Here is a 15,796-nt window from a genome sequence, read left to right as displayed (position 1 = left end):
GTCTTTTGGGCGTGATTGAAAGAAGTGGGAAACTAGGGGTAGGCCTTGGAAGGTTCTGCCTTTCCTCTCTGGGTCCACTGCCTCCCTCGCACTTTCATGAACAGAATTATTCTCCCTGGCCTTTTCTGCCAGGACGGGTTGAAAGTCTAGGTAAGGATGAGTCAATGCAAACCTTTCTGCATGCAAATGATTTCTTCAGGCGTTTCAGCACAGATGAAAAAGTAGCTAATGTGATGAGTTCTAGGTATCTTTTAAAATTTTGATGTATCCCTTGCATGAAAACCTGATCATTCATTCATCAGTTTATATAGGAACGCCTAAAATCATTCCCTAACCCAAGACACCCAAAGCTGAGCTGATAAGTGTGTAGATAAAATGAAGTTTCACTACCATGTGACCGTATCTTTCCCAGGAGGAAGAAGTTATCCTCTGAAACAAGGAACAGCAGGTTGACGCCAGCCCTTTGACTTAGGAGGAAATTTTCTACAATGGAAGGAAGACAAAGAGAAGTTTTGGGGCAAAGAGTGAACTGAAGTTAACCCTGGGGGAAAAGTTCAAACCACCTCATGCAGAAAAGAGGTCTACAATAGCCCAAGGAAATGCAAGGAGTCTTATAGTGAGGAGACTGACTGATTTCCAAAGTTGGGACCATGAAGAGAAGGTTTATGAAGATCTTGGAATGCAGCAATCTATCTGTTTTTCTTCAGAGGACATTGTTGATGATTCCAAACCCAACATCATCTGAGACACTAACCCTGAATGAAGAATGTATAAGTTAAAAGAATTTCTGATCTGCTTGCAAATGAATGATTTCTGAGGAGTCTAATGGGCACATCCTCATAAAAGTATCAAGTTTTCAAGACACGGCTAATTCTCCAATGTGCTTTCATCACCAAAACCACAGAACATGCTTGAAAAATGACATAATGTTGACTGGTCATCACATAGTTTCTGTTAGAAAGGGATTGTTTTGTCTTAGCATTGGGTAGTTCTTATGATTTTAGTGTAAATAGTTTAGGTCCTGAATTTAATATGCAACTATCAATCTAGATTTCTTGCTCTCTGTATTGGAAATGCTTGTGTTATAAGATGTATTTGTTAATATAGTTTAGATAATATGTGTGTTTTTCCAGAGTCATGTGGTTGCCCATACTCTTCAGAGGGGAGTTTCAGATAATAGCGATGGGGTTTTAAAATACATAATTGACTTATTCATAAGCCACAATGATGTTTTTACAACAATTATTTCAATATTGAAAACATGAATGTCTCTCAGTCTCCTTTGTGCCTTTTGTGGAACGTGGTTTTGCATATGTACTAAACTACTCATGCTCCAACCCAATCCAAATGTTTCCTTTGTACAACAGTGGAATTGCATGGCTATCCATAGAATTCCTTCTAAATTTTCCAGCAGGAAAATTCTGGGTTATTTTATGATAATTCTGGCAATGGTTTGCTTATTTAAATCTCTTTTTTTTTCAAAAGGCAATGTTTTCATTTATATCATGATGAATAGTAATACTTCAGATTTTGTGGAAAGGCAATATGCTTTTATAAATGTGGATATCCAGAAACTTCTTTTAAAGTTCAGGCTGAGTGTGAGTGGCCAAGATACTTACACCTTTAACAAATATTCTAAGTGATGAAGATAATTGTGAGAAAAAGTTATGTTCTTTTCTTTGTTGATTGATTTTCTTTACCTCTGTGTGTGGCAGGAAATCCCATTATGCCAAGTTTGAAAGTTTTAGGCTAAATATGACAGCACCCCTACTTCACAATGAACAAATTATCACTCCTTCAGAATATCAGCTCCAAAATCTCAAGCTTCTTGTGTTGGTTGACACAATTGATAAGCACTTTGCAGTGTGCTGTATTTTCAAATTTAATCTAAAGGTACTGTCTCTGCCTTTTTTTTTTTTGATGAAAAATGCTTAAAGACAATGGAGGAGATTCACACTGTCTTCACATGAGTTGGGGATCTTACCTACTTTCTCCACAAATAATACAAATTTATGAAAAGATTTTTAAAGGTCCAGGATGTTTTAGAATACTTCTGTCATTTAGCCATGTGCTCAGGAACCTGGAGGCTAGTTAGTCCCAGAGTAGTTATCTTCTTTATGTTGTCAAGAAATAAATGTTTATGCAGAGATTCTACATGGCCTTTATTTTCATTTTTAATGTAATTTTTCTTCCCTGAACTGTAGGTGGGAGGACGTTTAGACTAATGAACATTTTCTTCACCTGTATTTAAACTCACTTTGAAAATGCGAAGTTACTTTAGGACTCCCTATTTCAATAATCTCACCATTGTCTTCCACAAAGTGGAATTTGCAAGTCAGAAAGCTGAGGTAACATTTCTGGTGGACAGAAAATGGGTAAGGCTTAGCTGTGGTGGTCTGTTTCATCGTTCTGCTGTTCCTCCGAATTTCCTTACTGACTGGTCTCTGAGGCTGTCTGAAGGAGGCCATGAGTCTTCAGCCTGATATCCTGTTTCATCCATGTGCCCATCACAGCACTCTTGCTGGCAATCACACCTGTGCTTCACCAGTGGCTCTGCGGAATGACCCGAGCGTAGGGTGTCTCGAGTGTAGTGAGGGAAGGGGACAACATTTCAGGATAAACCCTGTGCATCCTGTAACAAACTGCCACAAATTTATTAGTGTGAAAAAATTTACTGTCTTTTAACTCTGGAGTCCCGTCCCCCTGTCCTGCCACCCTAAAAAATCCGAAATGAACTGCTGTGGATGGGTTAAAAATTAATATATCTGTCCAACAGCATTCTGTCGAGTATGTATTTCTAAGGCTTTTGGGAACCTATCCCTCATACTGGATTACCATGCCCAGCCTTAATACTAGAGGAGATACTTATTGTGACCACAACTTAATTTGCCATGTTTTGCTGATACCCATGAGAGGCCTGGCCCTCTCTGAACAGAAAGAGAAGAGCAGAAGTTGGGGGACTGAGATGAAGGTGGGGAGGGTGGGAGGAGAGGAGGGAAGGGGAACTGTCGTCTAGGTGTAAAATAATTGAAATTCTTAATTTAAAAGAGAGAAAGAAAATCCATTTCTTTCAACTTGCTGCTAAAAACCTGATTCCTCAGATCTTGCAGTCACCAATTCCAAAGACACCAATGGCCAGGAGTCCTCCTTCTGTCATTCTCTGGCAATGCATCCTCCACCTCTTTCTTCCCTGTTTATGGATCGTGTAATTGCATTGAATTTGCCAAGATAATTCAGGATCAACTCAAAATTTAAAGTCAATTGTGGCACCCTTAATCCCACCACCTATCTTAAATCCTGCTTGGTGTAGGATATAACATGGTAAGAACACCTGAAGACTAAAATGTGGGCATCTTTGAAAAGCTTACTCTGACTACAGTATTCAAAACGCCTTGTGGAACTTGTTCTTCTCAGTTTTATCTCTCTCTCTCTCTCTCTCTCTCTCTCTCTCTCTCTCTCTCTCTCTCCATGTATATATATGTATATGTATATATATTTGTTTATATCTATCTATCTATGCTTGTTTAGAGGAAACTTTGCTTTTTAGATTAATGACTTTGAATGTACTTAATACTTTTAAAAATGATAATTATAGACACACATATGAAGTTTTATAATTCATACCATTATTTGAGAATTTGACAATTTTTATGCTTTAACATCCAGTAATGAAGGTGGTTAGAGAGGTGACCTTTAGTAGATTCATTCAGCTGGTATGTGTCCCAGTTAAAACATACCCCTTTGGAAGCCAAGGAAAGTAACATTATGATGTACTTAATCTGGATCTGGTTAATGTCTTTTCTGGGAATAGAATTTGGAATAATCTTAAAAGGACCTGGGAATGTGCTTGTGGGTATGTGGATTGCTCTTCCCAGAACGGGTGGTGCATTGTAGATGGGCCAATAAGAGGGAGGCAGGGGGGCTCTGAAGCCTCCTTGGATTCGTGACTGCCATGACCATGACTCAAATAGAACCTTGAAACGATGCATGATTTCATTTTGCCATTTTGGAAAGGTAGAATGAAGAAAAGAATCTAAGGAGGAAAACACAGCACGCTTGTTCTGGATCATCAATTACAGCCAGAGAAAACTAGTCTTCAGTTCTCTAATGTCATCTTGACTCTCAAAGTTTTCAGGTTCTCTGTTGATCTCACCACCCTCGGCCCACACTCCCTATATTTCACTTGTTTTTTTAACATTCCCGTACTTCCAAACTCCTGTCCCACTTTCTATCATCGTATTAATGTGTATCTGATGCACAAACACCCTCTCTTCCCAAATTGCAACTGAACATGACAAGAGAACTCAGAGGCAAGGGGATTATTTGTCGATACACTCGCTACTTTGATATTGAACATATATATAGTATTCTTTATATCCACTCTGAAAGGAGGAATACTCCCGGTGTCCTCATTTCTTAGAGAGTCCTTAGAAAATATGACCGATGGAGATAAAGTAAATACTACTCAAATGTGATTTATTTGTCATAATTTCAACTCCATACATTCCTTCCCTGATTCTAAGTACCATTTTCTTCCTGTGAAGGGATATTACAGTGTGGGAAATTAAAAGTAACACTGTCCAATGAGATTTCAAGGTCTCATAAGCCCACCAATACACAGTTCTGGAATTAGCAGGCTTGGTGTCAGGAGGTTGTGATTCCAAGGCTCTGGAGTCATTGTGGTCATTCTCAACAGACTTCTCTTTCTAAGCAGTGCTTCCTATAGCTCTTATTTTAATCTTCAATTCCTTAAATAACTCTGTGGCAATGATGAATTCACCCATTTGCCATTCTTGACAGGGAAAATAATGATCATTTGCATTTACTTAATATTTGTAATACAGAAAATTTCTTTCCTGACTGGCCAGATGTTCCTACCTAGAGACCTGAGTTCAATCCCTGGAACTTTATAAGCGTGAAAGGAAATAATCAACTCCACAAAGTTGTCCTTCTGACCACCATACAATCACCACAGCACCCAAACCCACAGTCACACATACCATATGCTGTTGCTTGCATTCAAGAGTACACACACACCAACCCACTATAATGATTGTGCAAATGATAATTATTTCATTTGATACTTGCTAAATTCTAGTAGAATAAAAACTAAACCTGTTTGAGATAATATCTCAGAACCCTGAGTTTTGTCTCACGCTGCCTGCCCTTTTCTTTGTGTTGGTTTAGCAGTTCTCTTCATCTCACACCCAATTTAAAACACATTCTTTTCTCATGCTAAGGACATTTAAGCTTCACTCTCACCAAGACAGCCACTCAGCCCAGTTAGCACTTTGCTTTTGACAGAATGTATATCATGGTATATTGTTGACTTTTCTGCCTGCTTTTCCTAGATATGCACATGTGTGAATGAGCCTCTCATTTGGTTTCTTTTGCTGGATTTTAAGCCAGACAAACTATACACTATATATATAGTATATGTATAGATATATATAGATAAATATGTATATACATATATATATATATAAAACATGTTGTAATCATATTCAGTCCCAATTACTCTCCCCCACACATTCCTGCTCATTTCTCTCCTTTTCAACAAATCTTGTGCACAGGCAGCTTGTCATATTTATTAAGTTTCTGATTGCTACCCCATTGTCATGTACAAAAAAAAAAACCCTCCAGAATGCTCATATATGTGATTTGATGCAATTGCTTGCAGGATGGGGCCTCCAGCATCCAATGCAATGCTCAGCAGAGGGCAGTAGTTTGAATATATAAGGATATATATATATATATGATCATGCCTTAGTGTTATCTTGGATGAAAGCATTACTTACACCAAATGATGTGGATTTTGTTAGAAGATCTTTAAAAATCCCTTAAGAATTACAAAAAAAAAGTCAGGATGTCATTATTTGGTGTGTTGACTGTTCAAGGATTTATATTAAGTCATGAGTTACTACTTTGTGAATGGCATATTGTTGATCTATGTTCCTTGAGTGGAACTGTTCACAATTTATTATATAATAAGATATAATTATAATCGTGTTTCATAATGTTAATTGGGCATGTAGTCAGCCATTTGGGTGTACTTTTATTTCTCTTAACATTTTAAAGTTCAATTATTATATGATATCGAAATATTGTTCTAATCATAGATTACTGGGATGACTATTCTTAGTTGTCAACTTGAGTACATGTGGAATGAACTACAATCTAGACATATAGGGCACACCTCTAAGAATATTTGCTTGATTTGAAGCAGGTGAATCTATTTGCAGTTTGAACCTTTGAGATAGGAAGACACTTATCTTTGATCCAGATCTTGAGTTGAAACACACGCCTTTGATTGAAATCTTGAGGCAGGAAGATACTTCTAATCAATAAATACAGAAATACAGGTTCAGGATTCCTCTTGCAGGCCATTTTGTAACTATGGTTTCACTAGCTCATATTGTTCATGTAATTCCTATTCAAACTAGAAGTAGAGAGAATGTTTTAGAAGTCCATTTTATCTGTGCATTTTCTACAAATCTTTGAAAACTTATTTTAAACATCTGTAGTTACTATAGTAGTTTGATGAAATGCAATTACACTTTTTTATCCAAATATGAAAACAGCTCATTGGAAAATTTTAAGTGTGATTCTAAAATGCCCATGGTATAATCATATAGGGGGTTAAATACTTTTGTGCACCCTGGTCAGCATTTCGCAAGTATTCATGCCTGTGTTTATTTTAAAGAACATATCTGGGTTGCTCAAGATTCCTTATCTTGCCTTCAAAATCCACTGTGTTACATAAATTACGGTTCAGTGATCAAAGAAAGATTTTCAAGTATTTCATTGATGACAAGCTCAAGCAAAATCTGCAGCAGGAGATCTTTGCTGTAGCTCTTCTTAAATTTGCATTCCACATCACCACAGATCCCACTAGGATTTTTCCGAAGACTGAATAACCCACTCGTACACACAATCCACTTACTGCTGGCAGGAAGGGGCTCTCCCTCCTGCTGCTGCTGAGAAGAACGGGCTCCGCCACAACTGCAGGGTTCTGAGTCCAGAGCCAATCCAAAGAATCACATTTGACACTTGTCTCTGTCTCTCTTTCTCTCTCTCTCTCTCTCTCTGTCTCTCTCTCTCTCTTTCTCTCTCTCTCCCCCCACCCCTTTTCTCCTCCTCTGTTCTCTTTTTCCTTCCCTGCATCACTCCCTCCATGCCTCTCTTCATTCTACCTCCTCCCATTTCTTGTGACCTCTCTTTGGACACTCTTAGCAGAATGGAAGCCATCTTGCTGAAAGCACAAGTTTCCATTGGGAAGCGATAGCCAAAGTTCTGCATTCACTGGTATGGTGTCACTTTGAGCTTGTCCATCCTCTAGCATTCCAATCCCTCCTCAATGTGCCCCTCTCAGAACTTAAGTAACAAAACATCCCTTGAAGTCGACTTTCACAACTCCATTTTTCCCATAAGAGAAGCACTGGAAATAAAGACAAATAGCTCACATAGTTTTGATTAATAATTGCATACATGTTGAATTCTTGTCAGAGTAAGTATATTGACTAAAAGAAAACCTTTATTGTTTAGTCATATCCTTAATATTAATTTGTTTATTATTCAGGAACACTGGGTTTCTATCTAGAATCATTCTACTTTTGCCAATGCAACAACCAAAACAGAAAAGATCTCTGTCCTCAAAATTATGTACATGGAAGTAGAATGGTAATTAGCCAGTAAGCAATATATCTTGAGAAAATAATAAGTAATGCTATGTAAAATAAAATATATTGGGATTATGGAGGAGTGCTAATTAATTTATTCTTTATAGTTTAATAAAGCTATTCGGTAGAATAGGGAAGTACAGAAATTAGGGAATGGAAATATCAAAAAATATCATTCTAAATATTTCATAGCCTATTTGTGGGATCACGGTGTTAGACAAAATGGTGGTAAAGATAATAAAGATAAAACAAAAACCCTCTAAGCAAATTTTCTGACTGATATCTGAATAGTACTTACTATTGGATCATTCTAAGGAGCTTTTCTTGTTACACATAAATAAATAAATGATACTGCATTGCATTAGAAATGCAAGAATTTATGTTTATTCTTTTAATTCTAAGATACTATAAAGAACTATTATCTATGTTTTATCAAATGGTCAACCTTGGAAACATGCATGCAAGTAATATTATATAGACTTAACAGGTTATATTTAAGAATAAAAATGCATATGCCTATATATATATGCAAGAAATAACATTTAATAGAAATGGGACCATAAGTTTAAAAGAGAATAAGGAAAGGTATTTGGACATGATGAAAGGAAGGAAAGGAAATGAAGAATGCTATAATTATATCATGATCTCAAAAATAAACAAAAAGGTAAAAAAATATATTGGTATTTTTATAAGCATTATTATATTTTCTTTGCCAAACAAAGCTAAGAATGTTAATAATGATTAGCCACAAGCAGAGCTGAATGCCAGGCACACTTCAGTATTTAAAAACTGATGGGAACTGAGGCATGCATTTCTTTTAAGAGACTGACTATTTTTCAACTGATTAAAAATATATGCTTGCCGGGTGTTGGTGGTGCACCCCTTTAATCCCAGAACTCTAAAGGCAGTTTTGATATAAATCTTTATTTAGATTATGAGTTTATCACATTTTGAGTTAGGGTCAAGTGGTTGTGGTTAAAAGTTTTATAGTTTATAGTCTTTATATTTTTGTAATCTATGTAGAAGAAGTTTTTTTATGTATTTAACTTTTAAAAAATTTAAAACCAATTTTAAGAAGTTATAGGCATTTATCTTATTTTTATTTTATTTTGTAAATCAATAACAATGATATAATATCCTTGAGGCACAGCCATAGCTGAAGGAAGCCCTGGTTGAAGCTCTCCCATATCCTGCATAGTTTCATTAATGACTCTCAAATCTTGTAAGACCCTCTATTTTCCAGATTTCTTTTATATTACAAAAAATTGGTGTGTTTTAATAATTCTTGGATTTTTTAAATGGCCTTTTTAAAAATTGTTTTTGAACTAAAGATTTTACAGTCTGTATTTCTTTTGTTGTTGTTAGGGGTCATCGATCCATCCACACAGGCTGATCATTTTTTCACTGGATAGTTTCTTTTAATGGCTGAATCATTACTTTTATAATGCCAGTATAATCAGCATCTTTTACTCCTAGTAGAACTTTAAAATTTCTTTTATAATTAGAACTTTTGCCAATGATTAATCCCTCTAGCCCATGAGACAAAGGTCCCTACAAATGTGTTTCTACAAATTGTGTCCCATCTGTCTGAGAAAAGAAAGAATCTTTTATTACAGCAAGATCCAAACCTGTGCTTTAAGGTGTTACCCTAGGCAAATCAAATATATTAAAAGTTGGTGCGTTAGAATTAAGGCTAGATGCTCTGCATACCTTCTTTCTTCTACGGGGCTCAGGGCTTGCCCTTCTTCTCGTTTTTGGCATCATCAGCCTTTTTTGTTGTTACTTTACAAGTTGTCTTTTGTATCAAACACTGATCTCCATTCATTTCTCCAGTGCTTTCCTTTCCTTTCCTGCATCTAGCGCATAACCCTGGTGGATCCTTATTTTTAATTCCTTTTGGTGAAATATTCTTATTGTTATTGTTACAGTTTTTACTCATGTGTCCTGGTTGGCCATTCCAGGAGAAGCATACCCCCCAGCTTGCTTTTTTTAAAAAATTAAGTCCTGGTATATAGGTACCATTGAGCATTTGTCCCTTAACTTCTGCAATATAGGCCATACCTTGATCCATGCTTTAATATAATCTTGTATTGCCCCTGTCTTTTTAATAGGTCTTATAAGCTCTTTGTAGAGGGAATTGGCATTTTTCCAAGCTAATTGTTTTAATAACGTTTTAGTTCCTTTTGAATAAGGAATCATTCTCTTCAAAACTTTTTTTTTTTAAGTCTAGCCACAAAATCCTCATATGGTTCATCTGCTTTTTGTCTAATACCAGCAAGAACTGTGGTCTTGCCTTCCCCTACTTGCAATTTTCTCCAAGCTGTAACAGCTAATTCTGAAACTTCTTTTAAAAATTGTTTTGGTATTTTACTTTGAGCTTGTAAAGTAGCATATTTTCCTTAACCTTGTAAGCATGCCCATAGTTGGTTTTGCTCCTCTCTTTGGGAGAGATTTTTGAACAATATCCTGTGCTCCATATTTATATTTTGTTTTCCAATATTGTCCTGGAGACAGGATTAATTTTGCTGTCTGATGCCAATCATATGGTGTTAAACATATACTTCCTATCATATCTAAAATCTGTAGAGAATTATAAGAGGGTCCCATAGATTTAACTGCCATCTGTAATTCTTTTAGGCCTTCTGGTCTCTCTCCATCTACCTTGGCATGTCTATTGTTGCCATCTTTGTTCAACTCATGCTTGGGAAGTCATGTTGGTGAGAGTTTCTGAATATATATTCTGACATAACTAGAACCCACAACAAACTCCTGGCTCTACTACCTGTTAATGCCTCCTCTAACAACAAGATTATTGCTAAAAAGAAAAGGCTAACTAAGACACAATTTGGCATTTGAAAGGGTTTTGCTACACTAAAAATTAACCTTAGTTTTTTTTTTAATTTATTAGCTTAGCTAACCAGTAAAGTAATGATGGAGTACTTCTGTGGTAAATATGAACCCTTAAATAATGTCCCATGTGCTGGTTTTGCAAAATGCTGTTCTATATCCTCTCTCAATCATCTTTATAAACATGAACCTGGTTTGGGGCAAAATTTCTGGAATCTGATGGGCTGTTCATCAACAACATAATTTATGGTGTTGTTGAAAACTTGCTGCTTCTGGTAAAAAAAAACATGAAAATTTATGTTTCTCTCTGAAATTCAATTTCTATTCTTGCCTTCAGCAAAGAAGATGCTACTACTAATATGCATCATGATAATATGAATGGCAGGAGTGGTTGCCATGTCCAGGTTCAGACATGTAGGAGATGGAGTTAAATTGCTCACATTGTCCTTGGCAGGCTGAGTATAAACCATGCATGTCCTTCAGGGGATTCACCTATTCCTTCTATCAGTGAAAATAGTCAGGGTCTTTATTTGCAATAGGGGGAAACAGTGGTACAACAACCCAGAATATCCATTTCCACTACTTCATGAGCAAGAAAGTTGTATTTATACATTAAATAAATGGTCAGAAGAGTTTCTTTTCTTCTCTTTTTTTCTAAAGTAATGTCACCTTGTTTATCATTTCACCGAGAAGCAGTAGGTCAAATCAAGTGTTTTTTTTACTATGCAATGACTTTCAAAAGTACCTCAGAATGTATAATAAACACCTAGAGTTTCTTCCTTTCTCTCAGCATTTTACACATGGATTGAGGCATACAACCCTGGACGACTGCTTCAACTACATGACAGTTGGTCCCTTAATGTTTCTATGAATCTATATGTTTATCTTGCACTTCCCTTTATAAACCCCACGAAGTCATCTCCCCTTTTAAGTATGCAGTTATACTACTGATGAGTTCAAGCTATTTCATGAAAGACAGTCTCATGTTGGTTATGTTGGAGCATTAGATTGAGACTGAAGAAGCAGCTTTGATTAATAAGGAATTAGTGATACTCAGGTGAAACTTTCTATGCTGCACAGGAAGGAAAGGAAGGTACCACCTTCTTCTTCTTCTTCTTCTTCTTCTTCTTCTTCTTCTTCTTCTTCTTCTTCTTCTTCTTCTTTTCTTCTTTTCTTCTTCTCCCTCCTCTTCCTCCTCCTCCTCCTCCTCCTCCTTCTTCTTCTTCTTCTACCTCCTCTTCTTTCTCTTTTCTATTGTTTTTAATGTATTTTACATACCAACAACTATTTGAGGAGTTAGATTTGCTTAAACTGATTTTTTTCTTGTTTATTCATTTCTTTGGTTTGTTTTTCTGAGATGGAGGTCCCACTGTGTAGATCAAGATGGCCAGACTTCACTGTGTAAACCAGGCTGGCCTTGAACTTATAGCTCTTCCCTTGCTCTTTCCTCCCAGTGGCTAGAGTGGCAGGTATGCACCACCACAGTGAACAAACATTTTTTTTTTGCAAATTGTACATTGCAGATGTGAAACAATGTATCACACACTTACCTTCTTGTGTTTTGATACAACCAACAAAAACATAGAACTTACTAAATAGAACATTTAGAGTTAAAGGGCTCTAGTAACCTACATTCTTTTTTGTATTTTTACCCCTGTAGTTCAACCTGCGTCGAAAGCATTTTCTGGGAAAGAAATTTAGAAATAGACATTAACATCTGGAGAAGACATCCACTTTGTAGAAGAGACAGCAGCCTGGGAGCTGGAGCTGAATCACAGTTACAGCAAAGGCCTGCACCAACTTAGCTTCAAAAAACCGCTGCTTTGTGAGCATCCATCTTTGCAAAGCAGAACTCCCACCAGGGAGAGTTGTGGAATCTCGGAATCTCGGAAGGAATAGCTTCCAAAGTCACCTATCAATCCAGATATTGTGAGAAGGGTTTTAGTTTAAAGGAGCACCATCCAGAAACACCTAGAGGGGTGGCTATGTTTGTCCTTTCCTGGGTCCAGTTGAAGCCTGTCTCTTGACTCGGAGGTTGCCTGGCATTTGTTACAGTGTTTCAGATGACTTTGCTGGGGGGATAAACCACAGGAAATTTATATAGCATTATACTTTATAATCACCAATGGCTATGCTATGTTTTTGACTTTCATTTCCTCTGAGGACCTTTTTAGATACTTTCACTTAATTTGTTTTTTAAAATTTGTTGCAGCTGGGGCTGTGTGCCTGTAACTCAAGCACTAGGAAATTGAGGTAGGTGTTTATAAGGTCAAGATCAGTTTCAGCTGCATAGCAAAATGCCCATCTGAAAAGAGAAAGAAAAATGAAAGAAGGAAGGAGGGGAGGGTGGAAAAGTTTTCACGTACTCTCTCTAATTTCAAACTTACCTGTGAATCCAAAGAAAACAGACAGGTTTTATTTTTATTTTCTTGACATCTAGCACGATTTCTGCAATATTTTAGGGTCTCAATAAATACGGAATTGATTAAGTAAATGACTAAGTTGTCAGACGAAGATTTAATTTCTACTTCTGTCATAAAACATGTTCTGACTAGAAGAGCCCACACCTGGCCTACAAACGGGTATTCCTTCTTTTACAGAAAGAGAAAGAAAAGTAAATTATTTCAAGATTTCTTTTTCTTTATTTCTGTTGCTAGATCAAGTGATCGTATGTGTTCTTTATAAACCAGCTATTAACGTAAGTAATAAAAGAATCGTTCCTTCTAGTTTTCCATTAGAAATCGCTTAAGTTGTGAAATTCACACATTTCTATGGTTTTAGAGACATGGTTGCATAGTTAGAACCTGAACCCCATCGAGACCACCTACAGTTTTAGGAATGCACTATTTTATCTTTAAATGCTGTTTATTTGTGCCTCTGAAAGCACTAGCACGTTAACAAGCAACATTCAAGACAGCTCCAGTAACGCTTTTGTTAATGGGACTCTTGAGGAAACAGACACTAGAACACCTTTAAACAATTTGAAATTCACAAGAGATAAACCACTTGATGTTAAAGCAAACAATAAAACCCTTAATCAGGAAATTTTTCTTTCTTGGTGTGGTCCGGCAAGGCCAGTTTGGGAAATGCTGACATGTTGACAGCAAAGGCATCCAGAGGGACGCATATACTGTTTATTTATCCTAGCAACCACAGGAACATTGCAGACAGCCAGAACTGGCCCTGTAAAATGTGTTACTAACGTGTACAGAATGACTGCTTAGTTTGGATAAAGTCAAGTTGTTTCTGTGCCGATAAAGAACAGCCATGGTTTCTATTTTCTCTTTGCCAGGATTTTTAACTATAGCGAAAGCCCAACATCTAAGTTCCCCTTGATAAATCCACACGCATGTTGAATCAGTGCCTCTAAAAGCCTAGATTCCAAACTAAACGTCTGGCTTTCAGTCCTTCCATCTTAACCTTCTCAATCTTTTCCGTCTCTGCTTATGGTTACTCCAACCTTCCAGTGACTCAGGCCAGAACACGAAGTCATCTCTCTTCCCATGCCCCTTCTCATAGGTCAGCCAAACCTGTCATCTTCATTTTCCAAACACATCTGTGCGCTGGCCCCTTCAGCATTGTTTCTGTGCATATTCAAGCCAAAGTCACCATCATCTCTTGCTCGACAATTTGAACAACAGTCTGCATATTCTTCCTCTGCCCATCCCTGTGACCCTTGAGTCTGGACAACTAAAGGAGTATATCAAATGCAATTTTTATCAAGTCATCCCCCCGGAGGCCACTTAAAATGCTTTTTATCTTGCCCAAAATAAATGTGAATCATGGGGCTGGAGAGTTGGTTCGGCTGTTAAACATGCTTGCTGCTCCTGCAGAGGGTCAGGAGTGTGGCTCCCAGTACTGAAGTTAGGTGGCTCACAACTGCCTGAGAACTCCATCTGCAGAAAATCATCTGCACACAGCAACCAGCTATGTTTCTTTTAAGACTAAGCTGTATACAGCATGGATTAGATAAATTTGCTTTAGTCTTTAATAATTTGTAAAATTACATATATGTGTGTGTACTAAAGTATTATTTTATATTTCTTCATGATTTATTACCAGTGGAATGTTAGCTTTGTATATCTGTTATGTGCTTCTATGCCCACTATTCTGTCAAAATGTCTCTGGTTAAAAGAGTTCATGCATGAGGATGCTGAAGAAGTCGTGCCCTGCAGAAATGACTCTGGCCTCATGTCTTGTCTCTTTTGCTCACAGTTATCTTCTCTGCTGTTTATGGAGACTGACAAGCACCTTCCTAAAGTGAGTGTGCCGCTCTCAAGTTGGCCTTTCCATCCTCCTCCTCCTTCTCAACTGTCAACTTCCAATGAAAAGGCCGTTCTTCCCCTATTGCACTAATATAGGACATAGAGAACCCATCTTCTCTCACTGTGTATTATTCAATCCTGCCTTTCATCCCTCTATTCTACATCTACGATAGGATGGTGTTAACATCTTGCGTCTCTTTTAAATTGATTTGTTCTCCTATACTTGTTGCTGTTGACCTGGAGACATTAACTAGGCTCTCAAAGTCTCCAGGGAAGTAAGTGTCTGAGGAGATTATCTGATGGCATTGTTTGGGGCTCATAAACTCAGATGAGGCCTTACCCTGTCCTATCCTGGTTATTTATTATTAGGCTCAGAGACATAATATAGCTAGCTAGCATTTCATGTCATTGAAGGTTATCTAACTTTGCAATATATTTATGATTGGATGTGAATTTGCTAATAGTGTGTTTTAATATCCTTTGATTATACTTTTTTCTCTATTGCTAGGAATGATAGTTTGAAACTAGCTCTTATAAGCCTGTGAAGTATTTGTGACAAGTAATGCGTTCACATACTTAAACAAATTCACTAGAAGTGTTTTATCAATAAGGGTGGAATTCTCAAAATGACTGCAGTGGCCTCCTCAGTAGCTAATAATTCCTGTGTTATAGAGATTGGCCTCTGAAGGACAGATAGGACTTATAAAGGTCCAGAGTGGCAGCCTAGAAACAGGCATGCTTAGAGTTGGGGTTGAATGAGAAACAGATTGGGAGGATGCTTTTAGTTTACTTGAGGGATTAGGTGTTTCGCCATTTCCACAAAGATAAGAGAGGTATGTCCTGTGTCTGCAGCAGCAATAAAGTTGTGGGTGGGATGGAGTTTCTTGGCACAGTGTTAGGAGGAAAAGAAGAAGGGAGAATGAAAGATGATGATGATGACTCAGAGAAATGAACGCTCCAGGTGGAACGCAGATAGTCATTTTCTGTGATGAATATGACATAGCA

The sequence above is a fragment of the Chionomys nivalis genome, chromosome 25, assembly GCF_950005125.1.
Source record: "Chionomys nivalis chromosome 25, mChiNiv1.1, whole genome shotgun sequence".
NCBI classification, from domain to species: Eukaryota; Metazoa; Chordata; class Mammalia; order Rodentia; family Cricetidae; genus Chionomys; species Chionomys nivalis.
This window is presented reverse-complemented; position numbering follows the sequence as displayed.